The following is a 26,154-nucleotide window of genomic DNA, read 5'->3' on the forward strand; positions in this document are numbered from 1 at the left end:
GTTGGGTCTTTCTTTGCTTTGGGGATCAAGGTGATGCTTGCATCCAGGAATGAATTTGGGAGTATTGCTTCCCTTTCAATTTCATTGAAGAGTTTAAACAGTAGTGGCAGCAGTTCCTCTCTAAATGTCTTGTAGAATTCAGCAGTGAAGTCATCAGGGTCCGGGCTTTCCTTAGTTGATAAGTTTTTAATTACATTTTCAATTTCAATGGTTGATATTGGGTTGTTCAGAATTTTTAGGTCTTCTTTGTTCAACTTTGGTAATTCATATGTATCTAGGAATCTGTCCATTTCTTCAGTGTTGTCCATCTTATTGGCATATAGGTTCTGGAAATAGGTATTGATGATCCTCTGCATTTCTCCTGGGTACATTTTTAGTTCACCCTTTTCATTCCTAATTGCTTGGATTTGGACCTTTTCTTTCCTTTTTCTGACAAGGTTGGCTAAAGTTTTGCCAATTTTGTTGATTCTTTTGAAGAACCAACTCTTGGTTTCGTTGATTTTTTGTATCATTCTCTTAGTCTCCATTACATTGATTTTTCCTCTGATCTTTATAATTTCCTCCCTTGTATGAGCTCTGGGGTTGTCCTGTTCTTCTTTTTCTAGAAGCTTGAGGTTCAGCCTCAGGTTGTTTAATTGAGCTCGTTCTGTTTTCCTAATATGCATATTCACTGCTATGAATTTCCCTCATAAGACTGCTTTCATTGTGTCCCATAGATTCCGATATGTTGTATTGTCATTGTCATTTAATTGAAGGAACTGTCTGATTTCTTCTTTAATTTCCTCTGTGACCCATTGGTTATTCAGAAATGTGTTGTTCAATTTCCACATGTTTATGAAATTTTTTGAGTTTCTTTTGCTATGGATCTTCAATTTCATTGCACTATGGTCTGATAATATACAGGGGATAACTTCAATTCCTTTGCACTTACTTAAACATGTTCTATGAGTGAGTATGTGGTCTATTTTGGAGAATGACCCATGTGCAGCTGAGAAGAATATGTATTCTGATTTTGTGGGGTGGAACACTCTGTAAACATCTGTTAAGTTCTTTTGTTCAAGAGTTTGATTGAGTTCTAGTATTTCATTACTTATTTTTTGTCTAGTTGATCTATCTATTTGTGACAGTGGGGTGTTGAAGTCCCCCACTACAATTGTATTAGTGCATATATGACTTTTCATGTCCGTCAGTATTTGTTTTATATAGTTGGGTGCACTAGTGTTTGGTGCATAGATATTTATGATTGTCATCTCTTCCTCTTGGATTCTTCCCTTTACAAGGATGTAGTGTCCTTGTTTCTCTCTCTTAATCAGTGTTGGTTTGAAATCTACTTGATCTGCAAAGAGGATAGCTACTCCTGCTTTTTTGGGGTTTCCTGTCACATGGAGTATTGTTTTCCACCCTTTAACTTTCAGTCTATGAGTTTCCTTTTGAATTAAGTGTGTTTCTTGTATGCAGCATATTGTTGAATATTGCTTCTTGACCCATTCTGCCAGTCTATTTCTTTTGATTGGTGAATTGAGACCATTAATGTTGATGGTTATAACTGAAACTTATTGACTTGTCATTGCCATGACTTTTTCTTTTTGTTGGGTTCTCTCCCTTTACATTTAATTTCTTGTCATGCCAGATGGGTTCATTCTGCTTTGCTTCCTGGGGTTGTGATCCTCAATATCTCTTCCTAGGCTAGAATTGTGTAAAATTCTTTGGAGTGCTGGTTTGGTATTCACGAAGTTCCTAAGGTGCTCTTTGTCATGAAAGTATCTTATTTCTCCATCCATTTTGAAAGATAGTTTTTCAGGGTACATCAATCTGGGTTGGAGGCTGTTTTCGTTTAGGGCTTGGAATATGTCACTCCAAAGTCTTCTTGCCTTGATGGTTTGTGTTGAGAAGTTTGGTGTGATTCTGATGGGCTTTCCTTTGTATATGATTTGTTTCTTTTCTCTAACTGCTTGTAGAACTATGTTCTTCTGTTGAGTTTCTGGAATCTTAACAATTATATGTCTATGTGTAGATTTTTTTTGATCAAGGCTATTTGAAGTCCTATATGCCTCACTTATCTGTATGTCAAGCTCTTTTCCCCTGCTTGGGAAGTTTTCTGCCATTATTTCTGTGAAGAGATTTTTTATGTCATCTGCACTCTCTCCTGTTTCTTCATTGACTCCAATCAGTCTTATGTTATTCTTCTTTGCATCATCTAGCAGCTGCTGGATTGATTTCTCATGTTCCCTTATAATTTTGAAGCAATTTTTCTTTTCCTGGTCACTAATTGCAATTTTATCTTGTACATCTGAAATTCTGTCCTCACATTGGCTCATTCTGCTGTGTAGACTTTCAATGGAGTTTTTCATGTCCTGGAAATCTATTTGCATCTGTTTTATGGATTCCATTTGTTTCCTATGTTGGGATTCCATCATGTTCCTCAGCTCCTCTCTAGATTTATTAATCATGTCTTGCACTAGGGGCACAATTTCTCCTTTTATCTGAGAAATTATTTCTGATTTCCTTTTTTCCAGATCCCCTTTTGTTGCCAGTTCATTGGGTTCAGGTGGTTGAGTATCAGGGTGTTCCATCTCATTTCCCTTTGGGGTTGCTGTAGGTGATCTGGGAGTCTGATTTTTAGACTTATTTACATGTTTTCTCATTTCAACTGGGGTGGGGGGTTATGGTGCCACACAGATTACCTCCTCTGAGCTGGGAGAGGTGGGACAGGGGACGGGAGCAGTGGTAGGGATGGTGGCCCAAAAGCCCTTTCCTGTGGGCTGGGAGCAGCGGGAGGGATGGTGGCTGGGAAGCCCCTTCCTCTAGTCCAGGAGCAGTGGGATGGTGGCTCAGCAGCACCTACCTCTGGGCCGGGAGTGGTGGGAGGGATGGTGGCTTGGAAGCCCCTTCCTCTGGGCCAGGAGCAGTGGGACAGAAGGTGGCCCCAAATCGCTATCCTCTGGGCTGGGAGCGGTGGGTGGGATGGTGGATGGGAAGCCCCTTCCTCTTGACCAGGAGCAGTGTGACAGTGGCTCACTAGCCCCTACCTCGGGGCCAGGAGCAGCGGGACTCAGCACCGTGGTCTGGTGGTCCAGTGTCCTCTGCGTCTTTGTAGTGTGGAACCAGGTGGCTGTACAGAGGAGCAGGGGTGGGGGTCCAGTGGATTGTTGCCGGGGCGCGGGCTGATTCTGCATGTTCCACATGACTCGGGACCTCAGTAGGGTATGCACAGACCTACCTGTCTGCAGCGGGCTGATTCGGCATCTTCCATGTGATTGGGGACCTCGGTAGGGCGTGCCTCATCTCTTGATTATTTATAATACCTAATACATTGAAAATGCAATGTAAGTAATTACACTGTATTATTTTTTATTTGTAATTTTTTTATTATTGTGCTGTTATTTTCTATTTTTAAAAATATTTTTGATTCAAGGTTTGTTGAACCTGCAAATTTGGAACTCACAGATGCAGAAGGTTGATGGTAATAATCATAAAACTTTATACACAGACTAACATAGAAAAAAATAAATGTGTATATATGAAAATAAAATAGAAAGTTATGACACTATGGCAGATCTCAATTTTAATGGTAGATTTTAATATTATATTTTCAATATTAAACAAATTGTATAGTTTAAAAATAAATTATTAGCTGGACCTGGTGGCACATGCCTGTAACCCCAGCACTCAGGAGGCTGACTTTGAGGCCAGCCTGAGCCACATAGTGAGTTCAAAGACACCCCAGACTACATAACAAGACCCTAACTCAAAAATGCCACAAAATAAAATAAAAATAAATGTTTATAAATATTTTGTATATACAAAATTATTTTGATATTGAATATTTTGATATAATACATAATAATATATTTGAATAAACAATATATTTAATATGTAAATATGATGGTCCCTAAGTAGTGACCATATAATTTATCCTTCAAATATGGCCAGTTTTAAGAGTGAGCAGGGGAGTTACTATAAATCATCCATGAACAATAGTCATTCAGGATTTTGCCAGGCAAGTGAGAGGTATGCTCACCCCATAAGGCCTGACATCTGTCCCACACCTTGCTGTCTATCAGCTCTCACCACCTATCTGCATATCACTCTCATTATCTCTGTTCCTCCCAAACAGACTTCTTTGCTAGTCCTTGAATATTTAAAGCATGTCCCCTACCTCAGGGCCTTTACTTTTGCTCTTCCTTCTACTTGGTATGCTCTTTCCTGATACATGATGTTCCATACTGTTTACAGTCTGTTTTTTTTCTTATAAGAATGTGAGCTCTACAAGAGAAAGGCCTTGGTTTGTGCTTGATTATGTATCCAGCCCCCAGAACAGTGTCTATCATATGGGAAGCTCTAAATAAATATCGATTGAAGGAATACAGAGTGGTAAGGTGAAGAGACATGTGAGAGTCATGGTATCCCTTATGATCATAAAATATTTATATTTAATCCCATCTAATAAAATAAGAATAATTTATCAGCAGAAAGGGCTACTGTATTTATTATCTTTGTCATATAAAGTCATAGACACATCTGTTCACAAGCAACATCATCAAAAAAACAAAACCCAGCACACTATTAAACTAAGAATGGTGGGCTATGGGCAGGTTTTTCATGTTCATATTTGTTTGCACTTTGTTGGTTTCTTTTGTTCTCCTTTTCCTCTTACAAGAACTAAAGGTTTTAGGGAAAAAATTGTTGTACAAAAGCATATAATTTTGAATATTCTCTCCATTAATGTCACTGTTTCTGTACAAAGAAAGTTATTGCTAGAGTTTAGTCACAAAACAGCCAAGAGAGTTCTGCTGACCTGAAGTTTAGAAGTGTAATAAATCACAACCCACTGAACGTAGAGGGCCCTCAGAGGCCTTCTTCTGAGTTATGCAGACAAGGACCTTGGGATCCAGAGTGGTTGTGTCTTGTCCGAGTTTTAGGAACAGTGAGCCAATAAACCCTTTTATACCATATCAGAACACGCCTAAATCTTACACTTTGGCCACCATTGCAACTTGTATAAAATATTAGTCAATTTAATAAGGAGAAACTGGCATCTTATTGTTAGAATTGTGTTATAAGTTATCATTATGAGTTTGATCTATTATCATTTTAATTTTTAACTTATTAGAGAGAATGAATTTCTTTCTATATATTTAACCATTTTCTCTTTCTTTCGTGAATTTCTTCTATCCATCTCTTGAGCCAATTTAGCTATTTATTAGTCTTTTTATTCTTCAACTACCAATTTATTCTTCAACTTCCTATATATTAAAGCTCTTATAATGTTGTAGATGGTCATCTGTTTATGCTCTGATTAGTTTTTGACACATAGAAAATGAACACAAATAATCTAGATAATTTGCCTTTATAATATTTCATAATTATTTGCTTTTGGGTTTTTATATATAAAGCTTCCTATGTGTGTGCAGGAGGAGGGTAGTTATATGTGTTTATGTGTCTATGTGTCTTTGTTGCTCTTGTTGTCATTAGGTGGGGGCAAAGGTCATATGTGTAACAGTCTGTTACACACATAGCAACTTTTGTCTCTCATTCATTAGAGCGTTAATGATCTTGGCTTTCATCCTGTGTGATTGGCCTAAAATGAATGAGGTGACCTCAATGCATCCTGCTGTGGCAGTCCTAGTCCTCTCTGCAGGCAAATACCAGAAACAAGAAAGATGAAGTTCATCACCGCATGCTTTCTTACTTTTCTTTTTACTGATTACTTCCATCTTCTCATTCCAGCTTTCTGTCTTTTCCAAACTTCTATTGCTGAATAAGTTTACAGGAAGTGGGATGGATTTATCTTCAAAAAAGGCAGTTACAAACTCTACTGTATGCTTCCCAAAAGTGAGATTGTATTTTATTCATTTTTAATTAATAAAGCCTAGAACATCATATATAGTCTGTAAACTGTTGAATAATGTAACATGATTTCAAACTGGAAGCAGATAAGGACTTTCTTTGAGAGTACTGACAAGTATATGCATGACTTTTTGTGTATACTTGACCCAATTTTAATCAAAGTTGAGAGCTTTAAATCAGACACAAACAAGAGTAGAAAATAAACAGTAGAATTAGTTACAGAGGGAAGTTTTGGAATTTCTTTTCCTAAAAAAACATCACAGGAAATGCCCATTTGAAGCATTTCTGTTTTCATTATTGGCCAGTAGGTGGGACACAGATCATCAGCTCACCCTGCTGGATTCTTAGGAATTTCTGGTACTGATAAATTTGAGGGCAGAAACTGAGGGTCATTTAGTCTTTGCAACTTCATTTTTCACCTGAGCATGTGGACTGCACTCATGGGTTTGGTCCTCCTGCTCCTGTTCTTCTCTTGGCAAAGGCCTTGACAATAGATAATAGAGATAGAAGGTCTTATGGTTACATCAAATCCATTTTGCTGGTAACTTTGCCTTCCATTGTGCCTATGTCTGATGAATGGTTTTTGTCCCTTTTTGTTTTCTCCCCATCATTATTTGACAGAACCTGTATTCTGTTGTAAGTGGGACACCATGTAGCTCTCATCAGCCTTCAGGAGACCTGGACTCTATTTCCTCCTCAATTCAAGGGTTGAGCCATTGCCTATCTAAAGTCAGCTATCTGCCACTGCCATCGACAACCCTATTACTATGGAAGGGACACCCATGCCTGCATGTCCATTGTAGTCAGCCCCAACACCAGACACTATGCTGCACTGCATTGGACTTTAACCTGGTTGATCATAATCATTCTACCACATGAGACTGTTTCCCCTCTGGTCATGTCCAGGCTGCTCCAAGTGGCCATGTGTTATGCCAGATCCTGCTTCTTCCTGCCCACAATAGTTTAAGAACGTTGCCTCCTTTTCAGACACAAGGGAAAGTGAGATGAGACAGAATATCATAGATTGAGTAAATTTAAAGACAATCTTTCCACTAGAACATTGAGATTTTGGAGATCATGGTCATAAAATGGTCAGTTATTAGATGGAAAACTACAGGAATTTTTTTCTTTCACCTTGCCTCTGAAATCCACCCAAAATATCAAAAGTTTAGCATTAAAATTCCATCTTCAACTAAAAAGAAACAAGAAGTAAAAGGTTAAAAAAATCTCATTCTCACCTAGACCAAGTTTAAGTCATATGCTGGTGCAATTAGTAATAGTACTAATTATTTACTAATACTAAGCTTTTTAACATTATAAAATATTAATAAGTATAAAAGGACAGAAGTTAATTAAGGTATTTTGTTTAATACAGATTGCATATAGGAGAACCAGAACTCAGACCCAGGCCATTAGGCTCCACAGCTTGAGCTCTCTACCCTCTCTGTGCTGCTCCTCTGGTACACATCTCCTTGGACTGGAACATTCCAGAGATGTCTAGATCACAACCTGAAGTGGGACATATTCAGCGACCATTTAATTAGATGGCCAATCCCAGGATAGATAGGGTTCATCACTATAAAGAACAGTTGAAGATGCCCCTCAACAGAAGGAAGAGGAGGAAAAGCTGGTGTGCTGGTGGCCAATCTCTTTGTTCCCTGACCAAGTCTCCTTGTGAGCCAAAGTGGCAGGGCAGCCATAGCCAGATCACAACACAGAGTTCTTCATGGAGACCTGTACTATTTACCTGATCTGGAACCCGGAAGAGGGGTGTATCCCCAGTGAAAAGGAGACTGTAGAGGGTGAAGGAATCTGAGATGGCCGTTTAGAGCTGAAGCTCTCTGCTGACCATCCAATCTCCTTCACTTTAAATTTTTTAAAAAACTTTTTAATTGAGGTATGATGGACATACAAAAAGCTGTATATATTTAATGACTAAAACTCAATGGGTTTTCCCTTTTTTAAAAAAAGTGTCAGATGTAAGACGAAGCCATGGCCTTTAAGCCAGGTGTTCATGGGGCTACAGTGTAGCTTAGTGGTAGAGTGTATGTATGCACAAAGCTCCGGGTTTCATTCCCAGCACACAAAAAAAGTAAAATCAGTTGTCTAATTCCAAATTCTACAATAAGTCAACTGATTCAAGGAGCTTCTCAGTGTATTTTTTTTTTTTTTCTTACAGGAAAGAACCATGGTGAAAAAATGTTCATAAACTATCTTGGAATTATCCTTCTCCAGCTTGTTCAAATTCATCTTCTTCTTAATTTCAGGTTCTCAAGAACTTGTTCCTAAGTTCCATGAACTTTTCAAATCACACCAGGATGCTGCTGCTCCTGTCTTTACAAAGAAGGGGAAGGTGACAGAAGTGTTGCAAGTGGTAATTGACTGAGGCGGGAGGCCTCATGTGCGTAGATTTCTTGGCATGAATTGAGTTCATGTGAGAAATGGATATCTCACACCAAGAGAGTTCCTGAAAGTTGTGAAGATGCAATAAGCAGGCCTCTGGCTACCCTGATCCTTTCCAGAGCATTATAGACGCCTCTGAGGCCATTAGGCTCTGGAGTTTGCTAGCTTTCTTCTGCTTTTGGAAATACTGCCTTGGCTGCCTGATTAACTGGGAGAAACAACCTGCACACTAAGTCCATTGTTCTGAGAGATTCCTATAGGATGTGTTCCTTGGCCAAAGCCATATCCCAAGGGGAATGGCTGTTGGCTTTTTGGCAGGAGAATAAGGTCATGCTGCGATAAGGTGAGCCTTTAATCCAATATGATTAATATTCTGATGTAAAGGGGACCCTTGGACATGGACTCTCACACTAAGAGAAGATCTTGTGAAGATGGGATTTGTGTTACAACAGGTCAAGAAACTTCCAGAATCTGGCAGAGAGAACTAGAAGAGGTCTTTCCCAAAGATCATAGGGAGCACGGCCATGCTGACACCTTGATCTTGGGCTTCTAACCTTCAGAGAAATGAGACAATACATTTCTTTGCTTCAGACACCAGTATACTGGACTTTGTAATGTCAGCCCTAGCAACCCGACAAAGGTTTGTTGCAGAGAATGACGAACAGTTGGTTGAATGAGAGTATAAAGAATTGTGTCCCTTACTAACTGCAGGATCTTGATGCATGAATTTTACTCCATAGTTTGAGATGAAAGAAATGGACACTGTAGAGTCCAGTTTGACATTACTACAGCTTCCTTGGTCATAACCACCTTCTGCCCACCAGGTGGTCCTGGCAAGTATCCCAAACCCTATAGGATAGACAAAGTCATTAGGACAGTCACCTGAAAAATTTGTGCTGGACAGTGATACCTTGACTGTTAACTTTTGCTAGACATGTTGATAAGTCAGAGGAAATTTGTACCTTGCAGCTGACCACAGGCCTCCTTTCTCTGCCTTAGTGTATAAACCCCTTACTCTGACAGGTTTAGGGATTCTTCCAAACAACACTGTCTTGCTGGTGCCCAACATATACGTCTGTCCATTCCTTGCAATACTGGATTTTCCCACCCTTTCATTCAGTCTCTCAGCACCTTCTGCCTCTGCTGGTGGATTCTTGTTTACCATGTTTCCCCAAATCACTCACTTATTTTATTTCTTTAAATCAAATACATTCCCATCTCAAGAAGTTAGCAGAAACTTTAATTTTGGGATGGTTTGGCTCTGCTCACAGCCCAGGGTATTGTGATGTTCCTGGACTCTTCCACTATCTAGTGTCTTTGAGGAAAGCTTGTGTTCTTTGAGTACATGAAGAATCAATCCCTCACCAAGCTGGACTTGTCACCAGGCTGGAAGCATGTTTCATGAAGTCTTGCTACATTTGTAAGATTACAAGTTACAGCTGATTTTTGCAATTCTTGGGACAACCACATCAGAAAAATCCTGTTCTTTTTTTTTAAATAAAATGCCTCTCCTCTGCCTTTTCCTTCTTCTCTCTTCAAGGTTCTCACATCTCTTTTCATCCCCTCTGGAGACATCCCAACCAGCTTAGCTTTTCAAAAATCAAAACCGCCAAGCTATGCTTTTACCTTGGCAACACATATTCCCCTGTGGGATCAGAATACACCAGGGATAACAAAACTCAGTGTGAATGAAACACAAATATAGTTTCTTTTTCTTTTGTACCAGGGATCGAACTTAGGTCCTTCCTCTTGCAAGGCAGGTGGCAGAACCACTGAGCTAAATCCCCAGCCCCACAAATAGTAGATCTCAGTGATTTACTCCTTTCTTCTACAAGAGCATTTGATGACCCTGCTGATTTTAAGTGATTTTCTGTGCTCCCCTGTAGGAAAATATCTGTTCTCCTCATCACTGATGTTGGGTTATTCCCGTGACTTGCTTTGGCCCATGGTATGTGAGCAATCATGATGTGATGCACCAGCTAACCACAAGCTTTCAGGACTACTTTATTTCCATAATCTCCCTATGGTCTTTCTTCTCCGCCAAGAGAAGAGTATGCTCCTGATGGAGACCACTGTTTCTGCCTGGGTTCTAGAATGAGGAAGGTAGGTGGGAGGGACCAACAGCCAAATTGCGGTTGTACAGAACTGCAACCCAAAGCCAACCCACAGCCAGTGTGTAGCAAGAGTGAGAAATATATCTTTATTATAAACTCCTGAGATGACTGGGGTTGGGATTGTTTGTAGTCATAGTACAATGCAGTGTAAGTATCCTATTAAGATATCTTAAAAATTATTCTTTCACATTAGAAAGATCACATCCCTTCTCTGAGGTTCAATTCCATTGCATGCAAAGTGGGCTGGTCAGCCCACTGATATTGTAGTTTTTTACAGATTAAATCTAGGATTCTAAATCAATACCTGTATGCCCAGCTTTCTTTCCTATGCTCAGTCCATAATGTTTACCAGTGAAGGCATCAGTTAAACTCCTGCTTTCTTCTCCTCATTGCAACTTTTATTCTACCCTAAGTATCTATAGTAAAATAAGGATCCAACATAATAGAGTGGAAAGAACTATGATTTAAGATATAGGCAGACTCAATTCTATTCCCAGGGACCAATTTCTATCTTTTTGACCATTAATAAATTTACTTAATCTCTCTGTGTTTTTTTTTTCCTCTTCCATAAAATGAGGATGATGATAGAGTTGTAAGAACAAAGTAAGAGAAACAAAAGTATGTTAGCTTTCTGTTACTGGGACAAAATACCTGAGATAACAAATTTATAAGGAAGAAAGGTTTATTTTGGCTCACAGTCTTGGATATTTTAGTCCATGGCTTTTCTTCACTCTACTTAAACTATCATTCCCATTAGCACAAGTGATTCCTTGTCATCATCAGAGACAGATTATCACTGATCAAATATCAGTTGTCCCATTGCTTTTGGGACATAGTGAGGCAGCATCTTATAGTGGGAGCATGTGGCAAAGGAAACTGCTCACCTCATGGCATACAGGAAACAGAGAAAAAGGAGAGGCCGTGGTCCCCATATTCCCTCTAAGGGCATGCCTCATATGACCAGAGGACTTCCAGTTAGGCCCCATTTCCTGAAGTTTTCATCATCTTCCAGTAGCACCACAAAGTGGGGACCAAGTCTTTAACACATGGGCTTTTGTGGAACACATCCAAACCACAGCAACATGTGACATTTCTAACGCAGGACTTGCTATGTATTATGTATTTAATAAATGCCAATTGCTTTCTTTTAAATATCTAACCTGTTTCTTTACCCAGGAAGATTTGCAACTTAATAGAAATTAGTATCATAAGACATATAGAAGAAATTTTAAAACTTCAATTCTGATCACAACAGTAGAGAGAGAGAGATGAAGTCAGGGATTCCTGTGAATGAAACAGAAGTAGCCTCCATGTCCTAGGTAGAGAGCTGTTCAGTATTGCATAATTCTACTTGGGACAAGCCAATTAGATGTCTACCTGAAAAATTGCACCTTATTAACTTTTCAAATTATTTTTTAGGTTCAGACAGGCATTTCCAACAAAGGAATATTATTCTGACGACCAGGTGGCTTTGCCACACCCTCGTCACTTCTTACTTTTCTCCTAATAAACTGAACATTTCCTTTGTCTACAAAAGGCACATACAGATTTTAAGGCTTCTATATTTTTGTCTCCTAGCTCAAGCAACCTCAGGACATCAATTACTGCTCCCTAGGCTATAGGAAAACATAAATGGAATCTCAAAATGTGACTCATAGATTCTAAGTGGGTTCCAAGTGATAATTCCAGTTCAGATGATTAATCCAAAGAATAGATGACCTGAGTGTTTGGGTCAGAAATGGAAAAGGAGTGATGAAGTATGCTCTCTAACTGATCAATTTCAATTTCATTGCAAAGGCATGGAAGGACTCTCTGAGGAAAACAATGGAAAACAACTCTAAATGATGTGAACAAGCAGCCATGTGAAAGTTGAGGAGGAGAATAACCCAGGCACCTCTGAGATGGTGCGATCCTAGTGTGTTAGAGGGACAGAAGGCAGCCCAGAGGGACCGCAGTGTGAAGGGTAAGAGATAAGTGTGAGAAGATGTAGGTGGAAGGATGAGATCAGGGATGAGATCACCGGGAGGCCCAGAGGCCATGGAGAATGGGAAGCCATTGCTGGCCTTTTACAGGCAAGTTCTGCCACCCGATAGGCACTCTGAGAAGGTCATTCTGGCTGCGGTACATGAAAAAAAATGGGGATGGGCAGCAAGAGCCCACTTAAGAGAACACAATGGTTCCAGACAAGAGATGATGGTGGCTTGGACTGGGATTTTAACAGGGGAGGTGCTATAAAGCCATGTGGTTTAGAATTTATTTTACAGGAGAATCAACAAAAAGACTGATAGACTGCAGGTGGGTGTGAAAGAGAGAGGACGTATGGCTGACTTCTATCTCAGCTTGTTAACTTAAGCAGCTGTGAAGTAGAAATGTCATTTACTAAAAAGGGGGGATAATGAGGGAGAAACAAATTTTGGCGATGGAATGTCAAAGTTTTGTTTGGGGTAAACTACATTTGAAATATGTATAAAGATAGAATAGGAGGTGGTCAAACTTTTCCCATCGGGGATCATACAGTCTAGGTATACACGTCTTTTTTTTTTTCCCCATCTTTTTATTTTTGGATAATGGGGATCGAACTCAGGTCCTTGCTCTTGTGCAGCAGCCATGGAACCACTGAGCTAAACCCACCCCACCTTCCTCTGTCTTTTAAAAGTGTAAAAGCCATTCCTAGCTTTAGGACCACACCAAAACAGACCACACACATTTGATCTGAGGGCCACAGCTTGCTAAACCCTGCCTGGAGAAGGCAGGGTTAGAGACCTGGGTACCCTCAGTGCTGGCAGAAGACAAGAGGAGGTGAGGAGAGGCTTCCTTTAGAAAGCAGGAGAGGTGCAGCCAGAACACGGGGGCTGGAGGAAAGTGGAGGGTGGTGCATTATTCACTGCTGCCGTGTCAACAAACCATCCCACATCTCAATACCTTATAAGAAAACACAAGGATTTCTCATTCAAGCGACATGTTAGCTACAGTTTTGCTATGGCTGTATTCCACATCTTCTTCCTTCCCAACCCTGACTGTAGACGTGCCTAACAAGGCACGCTGCAGTGGAGGGGAAGGCACGATGGCAGAAACTTTTGAGGGCCCTTAGAGATTCTCCCAGAATGACTAGGGCCGGGAGGTGTCATCCTCTAACAAGAATAAGCAGTGAATACGTGGAAAAAATAATGCAATTACCCCAAAAGGCATGGTGTCCAGGAGGTCTAGAGCACGGAGTAACTCAAGAAATAGGATGTGGTCAGCTGGATCAAAAGCTGTTTAGAGGGTGTGTAAGATGAGGTTGAGGTGACTATTGGGTTTGGAAAGATAGAGGTCTTTTGTTTCATCGGCTAATCTAGCAATATTAATGTTCCTATCTGTGCTAGAATCACATAGTGGCAATAGTGCTGTCAGTTTGCTCCCCGAAGGACAATTTCCCTACCTCTATACTCTTAAAATGGAGCTGATTAAAAACTGCTGAAGTACTGGATTATTTTGTGGGTTCAATAGTTCAACATATTTAGCTACAAAAGTAGAAGGTGACCTGACTTGTGATTTTCCCAGTTATAATTATATATGCATTATCATAAAGGAGTCTTTGGATTAAAAACAGCAACTATTATACTTTCTGATACAATTATTTCAAGGGCATTTTCTAAAGATGGGAAGCATTGTACCATAAGTTTGCACTCTCAAGAAGATTGTCGATACTTCTTCCAATCAGTTGGACTTTCCTGGCCCAAATCTCACACATTCCCAGGATCTAACTGCTGGTTGTAGAGGAATCTGCATGTGAGTTTGCAAAATCGGGGCTGAAGAGTGCATAGGTGAAGCAGTCACAGTGATGTTCAGCAGAAACACTGACTCCGTGTATTTTTCCTCTCAGCCTGCCTGGGGCCGATGACAGTAACAGGGCTCATTTTGGCATTTGACAAGGTACCTGAAAAACCTGAAATTTCTCCCTGTAATCTGCATCTACTATGACTTTTTAAAAGTTGTTCTTTTAATATGTCAATCCTAACCCTTTGAGTTTTTTTCACATTTTATTATCTTTTTTATATTTTAGACTATTGGAGTAAGGAGATCTAGCCTTCTACTATGCATATTGTCATACTAACCAAGGGACAAAGTCAACTTGCAAGCCAGTTAGGGACCCTCAGTTCTGACTCAGATGTGTGTTCAGCAAGCTCAGCCCTCACTGCAATGAGTTTATCAGAAAGTGTCACATTCAACTAAGAGTTCTGATAAATGACATTTCTTCCTGCTTCTTGAACATCCAGTAATATTGGGCATCTTATAGTGGAGGTCTGGACATCTGCTTGGCAGAACACCTCTTAATCCAGCCCTGGATCTGACCAATTACTTCCTGTGTTCTAGATTATTCTCTGCACTGTGTCAATTTTTAAAAATCCACTCCCAGTGCAGTTCTTCTTAGATTGTGGTTAACTTAAAAGCAGATTTTTTTTCACATGAATTATCAAGACAGTCTCCCTCATTTAATATTTATATGATTGACTTTGAGAGTCTAAATAAAGAATTTTACATTTAGTCTAATTGACTTTCAGTCTGCCAGATTCAATGATCCGTTTTAATTTGTCAAAAACATTTTGAATTTTTATTTAAAAATGCCAGTATGAGATATATTAGGCAAAATGTATTGTCTGAGTGACAAAGACTTTGACATGGAAATTTGATCAGTATATTACAAAAATTTCTCTCTTCATACTCTCAAGCTATGTTACCCAAACAGTGGTCATATGGCTTTTGAACACTTCAGATGTGCTGTAATCACTGGATTTCAAGACTGCACACAAAACAAAAAGAATGTAAAATATTTCCTAAAAACTTTAAAAAATATAATACTACATGATTTGGGGAACATAGGGTTAAATAAAATATATTATTACAAATAATTTTGCCTGTTTCTTCATACATGTTAAAACGTGGTGAGGAGAAATTTTTAAATTATATCTGTGGCTGAAATAATATTTTTATTGGACAGCATTGCTCTAGAAGTTGAAGAGACTCCTCTCTTGTAATTAGATAATTGAGTCAGTTTGAGCTAGGCTGGAGACTGTGGAGATTTTAATAGGAGGCCCAGTGTGTCGGGTGCGTGGATGGAAGTGGGAGGGGACGGTAGCACTGGGTAGCCAGAGAGCAGCATGATATTAAATGTGCAGGATGCCTTGTGTTGGAGTGAGCTGGAGAAGAGAGAGAGGGTTTAGGAAGGGAAGGGACAGATCATATCCAAACTGGACAGCAGTTTTCTACAGTTCCCATATAATATGTTTCCCCTGATGATCTGGGTTGAATGGTAGTTTATCCTTACAGCACACTCAGCAGCTTTCTCCTAGACCTGTCCCCCTTGCTCCAAAGTCTAGTCTGTCCCAGTCCACCCTGGGTTTTCTTAGCTAGGCCCATCCCTCCTTTCCCAGCAGAGGGAGAAAAGAGTGTGATCCATGTTCTGCCCTGTACTCTCCTCTCTCTGCCATGCTGCGCTGAGACCTTCTGTCCTCTTAGCACTAGTGACATATTTGCCAAAAATCAGGAAGTCTTTTGCTGGGGTTTTGCCAGTTTTGTAATTTCTGTTCCAGAAGTACTATTTATCATGCAAATGCAGAAACAACATTTTTCAAGATTCTTTTCCTGGCTTAACTCTATCCTTGGCTTTGATGTGGGGAGGGATTACAGTCAACCCTCCCTACCCTCAGGTTGTACATTCATGGATTAAACCAACCAGGGATCAAAAATATTAGAAACAAATTTGAGAAAGTTCCAAAAGGCAAACCTGAATTTGCTGTATGTCAAGCCCTGAGCTGAATCCATGCAAATGAAGCGCTGTGCGGCACACCCTGCCGTAGCCTCTGGCCACTTCACGGATCCTTAGGCTCATCCTAGCAAGTGTTATTTGAGCATGGTTTGTCTCCTGTCTTGTTCCTATAGCTTGCAGTCATGCCTGTAATGGTGTGTCTAAGTTGAACATGCACAGATTGTTTTCCCTGTCATTATTCCCAAGCAATACAGATAGGAACTATTTACATTGTATTAAGTATTGTAACTCAGAATGATTTAACTTAAATGTGAGGATGTACCTGAGTTATATGGCAATATGCTATTTCATAAAAGGGGTTTGAGCACCTGAGGATTTGGGCATCCATGGCAGGAAGTCCTAGAACAAATCCCCTATGCATACAGAGGGCGAGTTGTAAACACCCTAGGTCCTTACATTGAGGGGCAGCTGGACATTCGCCATTAGTGTGCTGAGGAGGTGGCTGAGCATGCTTTTTCACCTACAAATGCAGAAGTTACTATACCTAACTCAAGTACTCATACCTCTGTGTTAAATTTCTAAAGCATAAAGGCAACCAGGTAGATATCCATACAAATGGCCCATGTGTTTTCATTTGCCTAATTCCCTTGTAAACAGCAGGTATTCATGTCATTCAAGGTGGGAGCCATGAGCACAACAAAGCTTTTACTTGGCAGCCTGGAGGTTGATGCAACCTCAGACATAGTTTACTTGGCTCTCACAGTGTTTTAAGCAATTAAGCCAGCCCTGGAAAATCAGAACATCCCACAGCAAACTCTAGAGCTAGAGCTTTCCTTGAAACCTCTCATTCAGTCTGTGTCCCCCAGGGCATCAGTGGGCAGCGACAGGGGCCCCATCACCTCAGAATGTGCTCTCTGCTGCTTGTCCCTGGTCACAAGCATGGTGACCAGCAAATCTACACACTGGAGTCACCTCACTGGTTCACAGGTCACCTGTGTCCACCACTGTAGGTCTTCCTGATTGAGAAACTAGAAAGAAGTATATTCACCAGAAAGTGGAATGACGCAGATGTGTTTTTAAATGATGCTTACATCCTCAGGGAAGCATAAGAGGTAGAAGTGATATTTTATATCTAAAATGTATCAATAAACTTAATGGAAAAAAAAGAGGCAGAAGTGGAGGTTCTAGAAGGGAGACATTAAGGTCCTAGGTGCTGCACCTACCTGGCTATGTTTCCAAGAGGTGGAGCCAAAGGAGGAGGAGGACAAAATATACAAATGGGGAGCCAGCCTCCCACATATTCCAAGTTTATCTTTGCTTCACCTCTGTTGCCCACACAATAGAGTTTAAAACAAGGAAATCTAGTCAGCACTAGCCAAAGCTATGCATTTTTTTCAGCTTATTTACAATAGTGGACTTAATTTACAATTTAAAAAAACATGTAGCAACAGCACAAGGTCTGAGTGAGAATGAAGGGATGCCATCTCTCCCAGCAAAAAAGGAAAACTGGGTCATGGCTGCACACGGGTTCTAAGATCCAAAGAGCTGTGAGCACTATGCCCTGTGTAAGGCAAACTAGGTAGAAGAAGAAAGGAAAAATAACTTCCTTGTTTAAAAACTGTTATCTCCTATGGCATCTATTAGTTTTCTGTTGCTGTAGCAAAGTACCTGAGGCTATATAATTTGTAAAGAAAAGAGGTTTATTTAGCTCATAGCTTTGGGGGCTGAAAGCCCATGTAGCTCTGGTACAGACCTCATGGCAGATGGTGTCATGGTGAGAATGTGTATGACAGAAAGAACTCACATCACAATACAGAGAGTGAGTCACAGAGCAGGCGCAGGCTTTTCTAACAATTTGCTCTTGCAAGAAGTAACCCAGGGATCCCACAAGAACCAGTTAATTCCTTTGGAGGACAGCACCCCCTAAACCTAAGGAGTTGCTCCTTGTCCTCACGTCTTGAAGCCCCCATCTCTTAAGACTGCCACATAGGAGACCAGGTCTCCAACACAAGAACCCCTGGGGACACATTTAACCATGCTCAAAGCACAGATTATACCATATTTTTGGCTTTTATTTTAATATAACACAATTATTTTTTAAAATTATAGAAAAGGGACAGTGACTCAAACACAACAGTGAATTTATCTTTTTAAAAAGCAAATTGAATAAAAAGATATTACTTAAGAAAGGACTGAGTATCCTTCACATTCCTGGGGTAGAATCTAGATAGCTTTTATAAATTTGAGTCTACTCTGGCTGCTGTTTTTGGCCTGGTTTTCTTGTAGAGCAAGAAAAGACTTTTGAAAGTCCCTTGGCCCAGAGTGTTTTTCCTTCTGGACAGTTTCTAATTCAGGAGACCAGCTTTGGCCACTCTGGGCAGGTTCCTGAAGGAGGGTCAGGTCTCACATGTGCTATAATGACCAGTTTTTATTGACGACCAAACTGGCCCCTTTGAAACTGCTGTGTGCCCAGCCAAGATCTAGTTTCCCACTCACAGTGATCACAGTGTGAGCTGGTCATGAAGTCATGTGTTTGTTTCCCTGTTGGTTTGGAGTAGGAATGGGGCTGAAAGAAAGGCCTGTTAGAAATAGAGATTGACTTGCATTTTATTATAAATGTGCTCAGTGATTTCTGTCCTGAATCCCATATCTGATAAATGCAATCTAAAACAAACTGGTGAAAAACTAACAAACAAAAATGACTGGATCTGTTTCATCATGAAAACTATACTAATCCTTCCATGCTTGAAGTTTCTCATCTCTGGTTTCCTTGTCCTGAGTCCAGTCTACAGAGATGGCCATGAATTTATATCTCTTATTATTCATATCTCTCAGATCCCTAGATATGAGATGATTTAGCATTTTTCCATTAGGCACTATGTGGGCATTTATATACTGTAACCCCAGCTTAGACTTTGGATTGCTCTATGTTTCATGGTGGTGTTCATATTAGAACTTGTGTATTGACAAAGATTCTGTCCTTGACCAACCTCTAGCCAGGCTTCCCTGAGCCCTGTTTTTGGCTAGGCCTCACCTTTGGCTGACAAAGACTTAGACACTAACACAGTTTGTAACACGAGGCTTCGTTCCTGCTATGACCCTAGTCTCCCCTTAAATACCTGCATGAGAATATTCAAGGCCACAGAATGAATTTGCTGCCTGTTCTACAATGAAGATGGAATCCATTTTCCAGGCTTTATGGGAGAATGGGAGCTTAACTTCAGTGAGTGCTGATTAGCAAATCCATGTGGATTCGTGTGGTCCAATCCCTGCTTTCCACTTTTTGTAATTTTTTACTTTTCTGACTCTATTAAGTCCCCCTTATTCCTGTCCCTAGCCCTCATCCTCCCTTTTAAACTTTGGTCATCTCTGTATAAATCGAGGTGAGCTCAGTTCATGCTGGACTCTTTTCCCTATTGCCATAGTATATCACAGACTAAAATCAGTATTTACCACTACTAACTCGTAGCCAGCTTTGATTATCTCTAACAGCATGCGTCGTCCTCCAAATAAAGCTCTAAGCTCACGGAGACTAGTAAAAATATCTTGCACCTTGGTGAGTTGGCCACAGCTCCTGCAGTGCTATGCACATTTTAGGTTCTTAGAAATCATCTGCTGGAAGAGTGGAACAGTGATGGATTTGAGAATAGATTACACAAATGGTAATCACCTTTGCCCTTGTTGCAAGTGGAGTCAGAATTTGGAAGACTTATTCACAAGCTCTAAATAGCAACTCTCTCTAGACAAGTCTTTTAAATCCACAAGACTTTCTTGCTACAGCCTAGATTTGGCTTCTTTTCATTCTACATTTTCTTATCTGTGTACCCATACATGTACCACACGTAAAAAAATTCTACACACACACACACACACACACACACACACACACAGACTTTGCAATTTCCCTCTCTGATTTGTTTCCATATTTTTCTTTCCCTGCCCTTCTCCGGAAACATTCAATTTTATAAAAGCTAAACTTAAGTGTGTAAATTCAAATCCATTGAAATGATTTCTACCAGGAAGTATATGTTAATTTATTTATTTTGGAACTTTGATTGAAGTTTTATTAAATTTATAGAGCACATTTTAGATGACTTGGCAGGTTCATATCATTAAGATTGTGTTGGAATATCATGCTTTGCTATATTTCCAATTGTTCTTTTAAAGTCTTCAATAAAATTATTATATTTTCTGTTTCTTTTTAATTTTTGTTTGTACATTTTTGTACTACATGATTATCACCTTTCATGTGGGGAGCTGCTATATGTACATAAAACATCTTATTTTTTATTATTCTTTTCCTCACTCCTCTCTCCCCCTACCCGTATCTCTTGGTCCCCTTCCCATTTGCAAAAGATTTATCTCCCTATTCCCTATTATACATCTGTTATTTTTCTTTTATTTATATTTTGGGCTTCTCATATAAGAGAAACCTTGCATTATTTCAGTTTGTACGTCTGAATTATTTCACTTACTGTGATCTCAAGGTACATCCATTTGCCTACAAATGGCCCAGGTTTATTCTTCTTTATGGCAGAGTAGTACTCCAACGTATATAAACTTCATATTTTCTTTTTTTTCTTTTTTTTTTTTGTTACCGGGGATTGAACTCCAGTCCTTGTGCTTGCGCAGCAGGGGCGAAACCACTGAGCTAAATCCCCGACATGTTTTCTCTATTCTTTTTTTGATGTTGTTAAATTCTTTTCTTGGTACATTTTAGGTATACAACACAATTACATTTCTCACTGGGTATTGTACCTTTACATAATGCATCTTGGTTCTTATATTTTCCCTATTCCTAGCCCTCCCTTCACCCCCTCCACCCTTCCCTATTTACAAAGACTTTATTTCCATTTTTTCCATTTCTCAGCATTTTTCCTTTCCCTTCTTTCCTTTCCCCTGCCTCTCCCACTACCCCTACCCCTTTGGACCTTTTCTTCCTATTTTGCATAATCAATTATTCATTCTAATCATTGGTACATTTTAGGTATACAATATAATGACATTCATCATTGGAAATTTGTACCTTTACATAGTCTCTCTTGGTTCTTATTTTTCACCTTTGCCCAGCCCTCCCTTCAACCCCTCCACTCCTCCCTATTTACAAAGATTTTTTTTCTTTTTTCCATTTTCTCATATTAATCCCATTCCCTTCTATCCTTTCCTCTAGCCCTCCCACTTCCTTCCCCTTTGCCCCTTTTCTTCCTATTTCACATTACCTATTATACGTTTTAGTCCTTATTTACTCTTTCAGTTTCTCACACCAGAGAAACTATTCAGTATTTATACATGTGTGTCCTATTTATTTCACTTAAGAGTATCGCCTCAATGTGCATCCACTTAGCTATAAATGTCTCTAATTTCTCATTTTTTATGGCTGAGTAGGACTCCATTTTATTAAAAAAAATCATTTTCTTTATCCAGTCTCCAGTTGATGGGCACCTGGGCTGTTTCCAAGTTTGAGCTATTACAAATTGTGCTGCTATGAACATGGGCACACATATATCACTGTGGTATGATTCCTTTAATTCTTTGGGGAAGATCCCTAGCAGTGGAATAGCGGGGTCAAATGGGACTTCCAGTCCTAGATCTTTGAGGTATCTCCATACTGATTTCCACAGTGCTTGCACCAGTCTACACTCCCACCAGCAGTGGAGCAGGGTTCCTCTTTCCTCACAGCCCCACCAACATTTTTTATTGGTTGATTTCATGATAGCAGCCATTCTTTCTGGAGTGAAGTGGAATCTCAGTGTTGTTTTCATTTGCATCTCTCAAATGACCAGTGATGTTGAACATTTTTTCATGTATTTATTTGCTATTTCTACTTCTTTGCCTGAGAAATGTCTGTTCATTTCAGATGCCCATTTTTGGATTGGGTCTTTAAATTTGGGAGGTCTGATCTTTTTAAGTTCTTTATAGATTCGAGATAGTAGACCTTTGTCTGAGGAACAGCAGGTGAAGATTTTTTTCCCACATTGGAGGTTGTCTCTTCACACTGCTGGTGGTTTCTCTTGCTATACAGAAGCTTCTAAATAAGAAGAGATCCCACTTGTTGATTATTTGTGCTAGTTCCTAGGCAACTGAGGTTTTGTTCATAAAATCTTTTCCTACACCGATGTCTTCAAGGGTTCTACCTAACCTCTGTTCCAACTGGTTCAGAGTTTCTGTTTTAATATTTAGATCTTTAATCCATTTTGATTTTAGTTTAGTGCATGGTGAGAGATATAGGTCTAGTTTTAATCTTTGGCAAGTTGAAGCCCAATTTTTCCAGCACCATTTATTAAAGAGGCTATCTTTCCTCCAGTGAGGGTGTTTGACACCTTTGTCAAAGATGAGATGGCTGAGTGTGTCTGGCATTGTTTCTGCATCTTCTAATCTGTTCCACTGGTCCTCAGGTCTGTTTCTTTGCCAGTACCATGCTGTTTTTATCACAGTAGTTTTGTAGTAGAGTTGCAGGTTGGGGATTGGGATACCCCCTGCCATGTCTCTCTTACCTAGAAATGCTTTTGCTATTCTGGGTCTCTTCTTGTTCCAAATGAATTTTTGGATTGTTTTCACAAGGTCCAGGAAGTATGTTGCTGGGATCTCAATTGGAATTGCAGTGAATCTATATAGCAGTTTTGGAAGTATGGCCATTTTCACTACATTAATCCTTCCTACCCAGGAGCAGGGGATGTCTGTCCATTTTCGGATATCATCTTCAATCTCTCTTTTCAGAGTGCTATACTTTTCAGGGAAGAGATCTTTGATTTCTTTTGTTAGGTTGAATCCTAAGTATTTCAGTTTTTTGGATTCTATTGAGAAAGGAATTATTTGCCCTATTTCTCTCTCAGTGAGTCTGTCATTGGTGTAGAGGAAAGCTATTGATTTTTGTATGTTGACCTTGTAACCAGCTACTTGACTGAATTTGGTTATTAAGTCTAGAAGAATTTTGGTGAAGTTCTTGGAGTCTTCTATATAGAGTATCATGTCATCTGCAAATAATGACAATTTGATTTCTTCATTTCCTATCTTTATTCCTTTTATTTCTTTCTCTTGTCTAATTGGTGTGGCTAATATTTCCAAAACTATATTGAACAGTGGTGATAGTCAACATCCTTGTCTTGTTCCTGATTTGAGTGTGAAGGATTTCAGTTTTTGACCAATTAATATGATATTAGCTGTTTGTTTTTCATAGATGGCTTTTATTAGTTTGAGGTAGAGACCATCTATTCCAATTTTTTGTAGGGTTTTTATCATAAATGCATGTTAGATTTTGTCAAGTGCTTTTTCTGCTTCTACGGAGACAATCACATGGTTTTTGTCCTTGGCTCTATTGATATAGTGCATTACATTGATTGATTTGAGTATGTTGAACCATCCCTGCATCCCTGGGGTGAATCCCACTTGATCAGGGTGTATGATCTTCTTGATGATCTTCTGCATTCTATTTGCCAGTACCTTATTAAGGATTTTTGCATCTATGTTCATTAGTGAGATTGGCCTATAGTTCTCTTTTTCAGTTGGGTCTTTCTCTGCTTTGGGGATCAAGGTGATGCTTGCTTCCAGGAATGAATTTGGGAGTATTGCTTCCCTTTCAATTTCATTGAAGAATTTAAACAGTAGTGGCAGCAGTTCCTCTCTAAATGTCTGGTAGAATTCAGCAGTGAAGCCATCAGGGCCCAGGCTTTTCTTAGTTGATAAGTTTTTCATTACATTTTCAATTTCATTGGTTGATATTGGGTTGTTCAGAATTTTTAGGTCTTCTTTGTTCAATTTTGGTAATTCATATGTATCTAGGAATCTGTCCATTTCTTCTGTGTTGTCCATCTTATTGGCGTATAGGTTCTGGAAGTAGGTATTGATGATCCTCTGGATTTCTGCTGGGTCTGTTGTAATTTCACCCTTTTCATTCTTAATTGCATGGATTTGGGCCTTCTCTTTCTTTCCTTTTTCTGATAAGGTTGGCTAAGGGTTTGTCAATTTTGTTGATTCTTTCAAAGAACCAACTCTTGGCTTCATTGATTTTTTGTATTTTTCTCCTAGTTTCCATTGCATTGATTTCTCCTCTGATCTTTATAATTTCCTCCCTTGTATGAGCTCTGGGGTTGTCCTGCTCTTCTTTTTCTAGAACCTTGAGGTTCAGCATCAGGTTGTTTAATTGGGCTCATTCTGTTTTCCTAATATGAGTATTTACTGCCATGAATTTCCCTTATAAGACTGCTTTCATTGTGTGCCATAGATTCCGATATGTTGTATTGTCATTGTCATTTAATTGAAGGAACTGTCTGATTTCTTCTTTAATTTCCTCTGTGACCCATTAGTTATCCAGAAGTATGTTGTTCAGTTTCCATGTTTTTATGAAATTCTTGCAGTTTCTTTTGCTATTGATTTCCAATTTCATCACACTACAGTCTGATAATATATAGGGGATAACTTTAATTCCTTTGCACTTCCTTACGCATGTTCTATGAGTGAGTATGTGGTCTATTTTGGAGAATGACACATATGCAGCTAAAAAGAATGTGTATTCTGATTTTGTGGGGGTGAAACACTCTGTAAATATGTTAAGTTCATTTGTTCAAGACTTTTATTGAGTTCTAGTATTTTGTTGCTTATTTTTTGTCTGGTTGATCTATCTTTTTGTGACAGTGGGGCATTGAGGTCCTCCACTGCTATTGTATTAGTGCTTATTTGATTTTTCACATCTGTTAGTATTTGTTTTATATAATTGGGTGCACTAGTGTTTGGTGCATATTGTCATCTCTTCTTCTTGGATTATTCCCTTTACAAGAATGTAGTGTCCTTCTTTGTCTCTGTTAATCAGTGTTGGTTTGAAATCCACTTGATCTGCAAAGAGGATAGCTACTCCTACTTTTTGGGGGGTTCCCATCACATGGAGTATTGTTTTCCACCCTTTAACTTTAAGTCTATAGTTTATTTTTGAATTAGGTGTGTTTCTTGTATAGAGCATATTGTTGGATCTTGCTCCTTGACCCATTCTGCCAGGTGTATTTCTTTTGATTGGTGAATTGAGACCATTAACATTGATGGTTATAACTGATACCTATTGACTTGTCATTGTCATTTTTTTCTTTTTGTTGGATTCTCCCCCTTTGCATTTAATTTCTTGTCATGCTAGATGGATTCTTTCTGCTGGGCTTCCTGGGGTTGTGATCCTCATTGTCTAGGATATTGTCCAAAATGTTTTGGAGTGCTAGTTTGGTATTCATGAAGTTCGTAGAGTGCTCTTTGTCATGAAATTATCTTATTTCTCCATCAATTTTGAAAGACAGTTTTTCAGGGTCCATCAATCTGGGTTGGAGGCTGTTTTATTTTAGGGCCTGAAATACATCACTCCAAGCTCTTCTTACCTTTAGGGTTTGCATTGAGAAGTCTGCTGTGACTTTGATGGGCTTTCCTTTGTATGCGATTTGCTTCTTTTCTCTAACTGCTTGTAGAATTTTGTTCTTCTGTTGGGTTTCTGGAATCTTAACTCTTATATGCCTATGTGTAGATTTTTTTTTATCAAGGCTAGTTGGAGTCCTATATGCCTCACTTATCTGTATGTCAAGTTCTTTTCCCCTTCTTGGGAAGTTTTCTGCCATCACTTCTGTGAAGAGTTTTTTTATGTCATCTTCACTCTCTCCTGTTTCTTCATTGACCCCAATCAGTCTTATGTTATTCTTCTTTGCATCATCTAGCAGCTGCTGGATTGATTTCTCTTCCTTCTTAGGTTTCTCTGTCCAGTCTGTTCCCTTCCTGAGGCTGCCTCCTATGGCTGTCTCCCTAGTCACTGGGAGAGGACCACTCTGGGAACCTTGCAATGATGCTGTCCCCCAGCTGTTCTGAGTCCCATACTCCCATTTTCAACCTTGTCCTGAAATGGACCTGATCAAGTACAGCTGGGCTCCTTCTCTGGCTCTTGGCTCCCCTGAAGCAAAACCTGCCTTTCCAAAAACTGCCTTTGCAGTTCTGAACAGCCATGTGCTCCTCTTGGTGCCCATACTACTGGCCCAGGGTGCCATTGCTCCCTGGTGCTCCTGGCCCCGGGTACTT

General features: G+C 39.5%; 1 long non-coding RNA gene across 2 annotated transcripts in view; it reads left to right on the plus strand.

Annotated features, from left to right (window-relative positions):
- Window positions 1-20,173, plus strand: part of LOC101718670 (uncharacterized) — a 74,100-nt gene extending 53,927 nt beyond the window's left edge. For both annotated transcript variants that reach the window (XR_015453470.1, XR_015453469.1), the window contains one exon: window positions 8,118-20,173. This is a non-coding gene — a long non-coding RNA (uncharacterized LOC101718670). The remainder of the gene's footprint in view (window positions 1-8,117) is intronic.
- Window positions 20,174-26,154: the final 5,981 nt, after the last annotated feature.

This window comes from Heterocephalus glaber, unplaced genomic scaffold (assembly GCF_053883595.1).
Source record: "Heterocephalus glaber isolate CG9 unplaced genomic scaffold, H.glaber_assembly_v1.0 deba00001461, whole genome shotgun sequence".
NCBI classification, from domain to species: Eukaryota; Metazoa; Chordata; class Mammalia; order Rodentia; family Bathyergidae; genus Heterocephalus; species Heterocephalus glaber.